Source organism: Nanorana parkeri, unplaced genomic scaffold (genome assembly GCF_000935625.1).
Source record: "Nanorana parkeri isolate BGI_ZX_2015 unplaced genomic scaffold, ASM93562v1 scaffold368, whole genome shotgun sequence".
NCBI classification, from domain to species: Eukaryota; Metazoa; Chordata; class Amphibia; order Anura; family Dicroglossidae; genus Nanorana; species Nanorana parkeri.
This window is the reverse complement of record NW_017306636.1, coordinates 467732-476284: the sequence shown is the minus strand read 5'-3', so window position 1 is coordinate 476284 and position 8553 is coordinate 467732.

The window sequence follows — 8553 nt, the reverse complement described above, 5'->3', positions numbered from 1 at the left end:
CCCAACCCCCCCGCCCCCCCCCCCCCCACTACCCATTCATTGGCTTTTGAAAGATAGAAGACACAGAACCTGCCATGTCATGTGACCATGGATTAAGGTAATGGAGGGGGTTAATGGCCTTAGCCAATATATTGCAAAAAGCCACGCGTATGCTGTTTTTCCAGGTCAAGTCTTTCTAGCAATGAATTGCTAATATAACCATAAATGATTGGTTTATTTTTAAAGTCAAAAGAAGTTGCCACAACCACAGAGAATAAACTAAAACACAGTGGGCCTGATTTACCCAATGAACATAAATGTTACTTGCATCATGGGCCTGCATGAGCATGTGGATGTAGGCACATACAACCAACGCTATACCTGATCGTATTTAGCTAATCGAGATACAGTGTAGCAGAAACATGATTTTAGTGTAAGGGGACAAATTAGAGAATAAAACGTATACTTTGTATTTACAATAAAAATGCAAGAAACCTGCTTGCAGACAGTGTCCTGACTGGGATATGCACTGGGGACCCTCCGTGCTGCAAGGTGGAATCGCTAACCAATACACCACCATGCCACCCAGTGGTTAATACACCTACTTTAGTCCACACTGTTTAACCCTCAAATAATACCATATGCTAACAGCCATGGTCATGTTTATGTCTTCCCCACTTTTTCCTGCTGTCGCACACACCTTAGTCTGCTTTCCCATAAAGAATATTGGTTCATTTCCAATGTCTCCAAAACCCATTATTATCTATAGGAAATACGGGTAAATGTGGATGAAGCAGGAGAGAAAGCCACAAGAAAGGAAACATTACCCAGATCTGGGCAGGCTCTGGCTTTCAGCACATAGAAAGACTTTATCTGGGGGTTGTAAGAACTGGTGGAAAATATAGATGAATATAGGGAGGGGCAGGTGTAGGTGGGAGCAAAGTAATAAAAATGACACCTTTTGTTAACAGATTAGAAAAAAATACACATGTGCCTGTTTATGTTTTGTATGTTTTCCTCTTACCCCTCCTGTTTGGTGCTAGTTAGTACAGTTCTAGCTAGACACTCCCTACCTCACCCTGTTTTACAGGTAGTTTCACTTTCCACTGTAAATAAATACAGGGCTTAGGAAAGTCTTTGTCTTCTTACACTCAAAAGACTAGAAAGCATCCTCTGTATGTCACTTATTTTAAGTAAAACTGAGTTAGATTCACCTTATGTATCTTATTAAAGAGTTAGGCTGCCTATGGATTCTGCCAAGCCAACAAGGGGCCAAACTGAATGCACGGACTGGATCTAAGAGGGTATGTCATTGCATATCTCAGCCTTTGAAACAGAACAACACATACAATTTTGCAATGCAAAAGTTTGAACACCATGTCAGTGAATACTTAAAGTGGACCTTTACCCCCCTTTGACTAAAAATCACATCAGCATGCAGCTCTAAATGTTGTTATGAAATAATCTTACATTCATTAGTTAAACAAACATATTTGTATTCTACTTAAAATTAATTTTTTTCTACTTCCTGGTTGACTTGGGAACAAATTATGTAATTGTGCCCAAGCATTGCATCCTGGGAAGGTTACATCAGCAGAGCATTGCTGGGAAATCTCATCTGTAATCTCATGAGATCTCAGGGAAAGGCATTTTCCTCCCCTGAGATGATGTGCATGGTCACATGTCCTAGTCACATGTGCCAGAGTTTCAGGAAGTAAAGAGAGATATATTAATCTGCCCTTAGTAAAAATGACCAATGTCAGAAGACTGGGGAGGAAATTAAAAATAACGTATGCAAAGAAGAAAAAGCCTGCAATTATCTAGAAGTATCTGTTTGTAGTTTTGCATCATTTTCCTCTTATAATAGTTCTCTTATAATAGTCAACTTGTTTCCAATTAAAGTTTATTTATTGGCTGAGGCACATTGGCTTTTAAGATTTAATAAGAGTCCTTTCTACCTTCCATTCTCACAAACGTTCCTGTACCACTGGCTCCTTAAATGTTTTTTACTTTTTCCCTAATGTAACTTTTGTGATTGTAAAGTTATTTTTAGTTTAATCAGACTACACCACTTGCTATTACACCTTGGTTATCTCAGTGTTGTTTCAATCTCCAGACATTGACTTTTGCAATGAAATTACAAATAAAGTTCCTTTTTTAATCTTTTGTGTGGATCGTGTTTGTGAAAGCAATGTTACTCAGTTGTCTGGTGCACCATTAATCTTGTGATAGTTAGGCCTTCCTGAAGATACAGAAACGTGCCAGCTAAATCTTCCATTCAGAGTACATTGTGGTCTGGGCACCTGGTGTTGTCTAATACCAATTTCAGGTAACCCATAAAAAGTTTGATTTTTTGGAGGGAAACTGTTGGTATAGAAATCACCAGACATGAGGACCCTTGGCACAAGTGGTAAGCTTACATATTTTGGACAAAGTATTAGTTCATTTTATACATTTGCAAGTTTTAGTCTTTTGGCGGATACAGATATTGCAAGTAAAGTATATCATCTTCACATCAAGTTATTGGGGTTGATTTACTAACCTTATAAACACGCCACAAACAAGTATACACCTCTGTAGTGTGTTCCCTCCCAGCATGATCTATTGGTGGAATCTAGACACCTTTGTAGTGTGTACACACCCAGCAGGTGTGTTGTGCAAAGCCCTGCATGAATTGCAAGGTGATGTTGTGTAAATTAGCTCTACATTGTGTTGCTTGCGTTGATGAATGCAGGAATGTAAATGCATGAGCTAACCATTTTTGTCTAAACTGTGAAGCAGCATTATATATGCATCATGTGCATGATTTTTCCATATATGGCATTAGTGGAAATATGCTTTTAGAGACTTTTTGGTTGATAAATAAGTTTTGCTGTGTAAAAATCACACGCACCTAGTGCGTGCGTGTGTTTAGGTTAGTAAATCACCCCCATTATCTTAGATTCCCCAAGAGCCAGACATTGAATTCATAGTGCAACAGTCTTGATTACTATAAAACAATGAAATTAGCAGTAGCTGCTCTGAGCAATGAGCTCAGTGATATATTACATTTCTGGATAGCCTCCCACATTTGTAAAGGTAAGAGGAAGTGCTAACCATGGGTTTTTGTGGCATTTAACCAGTTCATACTCTGACTGGTCAGGTGGGGGGGGGGTCTTTGTGTTGGGAAAATTGCCATCATAACCATTGAAACTCAGGATCCTGCAGAAATGTCTGCAGGTCTGGCCCCTCTGCTGAGGAATGGAGGCTGCTATTTCTGTAACCTGTCATCTGTTAAAATGTAAGTAAATGTAATTTTTTTTAATTCCTTGTGTGTATGTGTGTGTTCTCGGTACTGGTACTATGTTGAGAAAGTTAAATTGCATGCATAATTGGTTTCCTTGAGGCTATTGCAGATGCACTTAAGATGAACAGTGCCAGGCAATTAAAGATCTCTTCAAGATGTGATCATTAAGTTCTGAAATAAAGTGCCATAGCACTGCAGGCTACCAGTCTACTTAAAGAGACCCTGTCACCAGACTATTAATTTCAACATAAATCTTCCCATGAGATTATATGTACTCCTAACTGATTATATGCATGTAATGTACATGTTAAAGCCTCTCTTGTGTAGATATCCAAAAGCCCTGACACTGCTGCTGGGAGCTGCCACCATGGATGTGAAGTCAGCAGCCCCAGCAGACTTGGAGCTGTTACTCAAGTGACACTTTATAGTGTTTCACTTTGCACCAAACCCTGGCAGCTACATAATAGGTTATGTAGAGGGATAGGGGGAGAATTACATCAGCACAGAGAGTAATTAGACACTCCCAGAAGAAGTGATGGACATGCTGTGCAAGGAGTGCGTGTATGTGTGTGTTGGGGGCTATGCTAGGAGATTCACTTATCAATTTTTCTAGCAAGTTCAAAGGCACATTTCAAATCAATTAAAAGGAAATTTGTGTAGTTGGGAACACTGCAAAAATCATTTAAAATACATGGTTTTTCTCTGCTTTACCTGCAATTATTTAGGTTGGTGACAGGGTCCTGGGTAGCAATAAAAAAATAAAATAAATTTGGTGGACATACACTTTCAGTATTGTTGATATTATTTTGCTAATTAATCTCCACCACAGATACTAGCAGCAGAAATAATTATTGTAGACAAAGAAAAACCATCTTAATTAACATGTAATGAGTAAATATGTTTTGTGTCAACAGCAGTCGCAGTATTTTGTATGAAAAAGAAAAGATATGGTTTCCATATATAGTCCAATCCATCTGATATATTACTCTGGACAAAATATAGTGTAGTGATATGACATGTAGAACTCACACCAGCCACAAAATGTATGGCAGCTCTTGTTACATTACCCACAATAGCATTTTGTTCCAATTTACAAAATGCCAATCTGTTATCAATTACAGCAGCCCATGTGTTCCTGTTGGAGTATCATCTGTACAGTGAAACCCCCAAGAGATATACTTCCAAAGCAGCTGGAAGTAATTGAGTGCTGGCCTGCTACATTACTTCACTGGATGCTAGCAATGTGTTCCTAATAGTAGTATAGACTTCTTTAGCCTTCTCACTAATAGGCTTTTGTTCTAATGGTTGCATGTATGTATTGGGTACCAGTTATTATGAATAGTTTCATTTTTGTGCTATTGAATCTTTGTCCTATTGAAGAGATTTTTCCTTAAGTAAGAATTGCTTTACAGACAAAAGTTACCCAGGTAAGGTAACAAGCCAAGTTTATTATTTATGTCTCTAAGTAAAGTATATCATTATTTGCAATTTAATAAAAGTTAGTTTGTATTTAGAGGTTGGCCCTCTCTAGGTTTGGCTCAAAAGCTAAATTCTGCATTCTTGGTGGAGATCCTCCATAATGTAATTTGAGGTGTTTTTGAGTGCAGAGTTGCCAATCTATAGATAATCTTGACAGTTTGAATTCATTAATCATTTGACTCTCCCTAGATTAGACAATTCTGCTTGCACATTAAAATATTGGATTCATCAAGATAGTTGGGACATGATTTATTATTTAAAATGATGCAGAATTTGGCTTTTGAGCCAAATGTAGCAAAGGGATAAAAAAAGCTACAGTGCAATATCTGTATCCATTCTATCCACTTTTGCAGACAGGAGCACAGAGGGTACAATTGTAGCTTTCAAACTTTGGTTAAGGCATCCTATAGGGAACGCTCATTATTGCATTGTATGAGTTAGTACACCCAAACTTCTGCATGCAGCAGTTTGAGAGCATCCTTTAAAAGCACACAGCATGAGACTGCATGGATTTGAAGGAGACAGGCATGGTTATCATGTGGTGTACCACAACTAACAGCTGTGTCCGGAACTGGAAAACCTGAAATATGTCTGCGCTTAACAAACAGCATAAAGAACCATCAGTCTAGAGAGACCCCAAAATAGAAGGAAATAGGGTTTAATTGCATAACTGTTAAACTGGAGTACTCACCCTGGTCTACAGCAACAACCTATAAAATATAAAAATAACAGATATTTGCCAGGTACCCTGTGGTGTTATTTTATGTAGTTTCCCACCCATAAAGTATAAAGTATATAGTTACTGTCAGTGCCTTTGTGTGCACATACTAATTTCTAAGGCCTATACCTACTGCGGTAGTGTAACAAAGGGGGGGGGCTGCTTCAACACAATTACTCTAGGACTCTCCACAATAGGGGGCCTATGAGATGCGGTAAAAATTATAACTATGTGAAAGCAATCTCAGACCTGTGCTAGGTTATCTATATTTGGGTTCAGCGATGAACAAGTAAGGGTCTTATTAATGAAATGCCAACCTTCTCAGTGAAGTAAAAATTCTAATCTTTAGCTAAATGTCAAGTTTCATGTGATCACACAAGTTTATTTAGACTCATTGAATACTCATAGTAAAGAGGAACAAGTAACTGTCTCCTCCATGAAAAGTACGTATGGGTATGTTTTTATGTATGTCCATACAAAATTATTTTTCAACTCTGAAGTTGCCAACTGCCTCATATTTTCAGGGACAGTTTCCCATTTTGATTATCTATCATTAGAAATGTTTGGAAATGTTGCTGGGTTTAAACACTAATTGCCCAGCATTCAAATTCTTGTAGCAATCCATGTATTTGTCCATTTAACAAATAATGGTACTGTTATAAAAAGAAATATGAGGCCCAGTTTGTTTGGGTATCAGAAGATCTTGTTCTATAAAGCTCCTGCTTCCTGTGCTGCCAGAGTACTCAACACAATTTTTTTCACAAGTAACTCTTTTCGTGGACACAGCACATGACAATATTAATATCAATAATACCTGTATATGTCATAGTTTGCAACAATGGTAATGCTACATCAGTAATGTTTTAATAATACCATTATAAATATTGTATAATAGTTAACATAACCATTTTTTATGACAAAAACAATGGGTGGGCAAGGTGCTATCACACTGTAGGGTCCTGACCTTTATATAAAGAACTACAGAGTGTTCAAAACAACAATATTAATATATTTAAGAATCGCTTAACTTATCTTTAGACTGTCAGTATCTTATTCTAAAATGCAGTGGAAATCAATACTTAGCCCCAACCAGCCAAGTTGACACATTTAATTTAGGTCTGGACATCACAGACAGCTTAAATTTGGCAGCATGTTTATGGACTGTCCATACACATACGGATGGTTGGCAATCCTGCTCGACGGGGCTATCAATCTTGGTGCCAGGCTGAGTTGAATAAGAGGCCTCATCTCCAGCCCATTCCTGTGAACCAAGGAACCTTGCACTGTCTCCTTAAAATAGTATTAAACCAAACTTGTTTTCAATAATTTTTCAAACAAATATACATTGCCCAGCAAAGCATTGCTTTACATTTTTGCCCAAACACATTACAATCATCATATTTCTAAACAGCTGCTTTCAAGTCTCTCAGCTAAGCTTCCCTGAACTTCCTCTCCAGTACAAGATCACAAAGGACAGACCAGACTCCAGCAACTGTCCATCTACTAGCTTGGAGGAGGGAGGAGGGAGGAGAGGGGACCAGTGGGGGTTTGTGGAGACACACATAGCTTACTAGCACACACTAGGTGACTGCATATCACTCTGCTTGGCAAAGTAGTTACTCTAAAACAGGAAGTCAGAACCAGTATTCAGGAGACCAGCTGATTCTGCAGGAAACTAACACTTTTTAACATCAAGAAGTAGCATACATTGTATGTGATTTCATCAGCATTTGACATAGCTTTAAATCATTTTGACTTTGATATCCCCATACTCAAGGAGTGAGATTGAGAATACAGAGTTTACAGGATTCTTCAAAAATATTTTGTGCTCCTGTCTACTAAGCAGGACATTGAGGCTATGTTCAGCTGCATAGAATACACTTACAAAAAGGACATGAAAGTGGGGGGCAGGGCTTTCACCAACACCAAGCAGGCATCAAAGTTTATGTAATGTATAGGCACATTGTTTATGGTTAGTTATGGACAGAGAAGGAAAGTGATAAAATAAGAACTAAAAAACCCCTCCCCCAGGAGGTGGCTGACTGGAACAATGCACTCCTCTCCAGCATTGCTGCTCAGTGCCTGGAAATATAAACTCCCCCCTCCCTCATATTCCCAAATAGTCTAGAGTGGTACTCAAAAAATCAAACACCACTTACCTGTCTTGCAGTCCCCCATACCCCTCTCTTCAGGTTGTGAAGGTAAGGAGAGAAGCTCTTTCAATGCCAGAAGCTGGAACATATTCACAATCCAGTACTCGGTACATTGTTGTCACTCTGCATATCACAATGGGGCAACCTATAAGTAGTGGTACCTGGTGCGGACCACAACCCCAATGTGTGCAATCAGTGCACAGTGAGCCCCATCCTCCTTGGGATACATTATTGATACACCCCTGCCTCATATTTTGTATGTAATGCAGTTCTCCATCAAACTCTTGGTTTTGTTTGTGAGCACAAGCAACCTATTGCAGAACCTTACATGCTGATGCTGAGTAATGCCTGCTGTTAGGGCAGAGTAAGTGGAGCTACCTGCAGCCCAGTTTTTAATTGTACTTACCCTGTCATTTAATGAGTAAGTACCTCTCCTATCCTTATAGGGAAACCTACTTTGCAAATACTGTGAAAATATAGACTTCTGGTCTGGGTCTAGGTGACTCTGAATTCTCACTTTATGCTATAATACAGTACAGTAATAATTATGTGCATGATTTTTGGTGACCCAGCACTATGCCCTTAACTCATATGTAATGTGTGTAATTTATTATATAACAAAAGGATCTACGATGGAGAATAGAATATTCTCTGAGAGATTGACCTTACTACAGGTGGATCTGAAATAGAAGTCCAGGGCAACCTGGGATGTCCTTCTACAAAATCACCAATGTCTATTCTACTGACTGTATGGGGGTGATTTACTAACCTAAACACACGCACGCACCAGGTGTGTGTGATTTTCACACAGCAAAACGTATTTATCAACCAAAAAGTCTCTAAAAGCATATTTCCACTAATGCCATATATGGAAAAATCATGCACATGATGCATATATAATGCTGCTTCACAGTTTAGACAAAAATGGTTAGCTAATG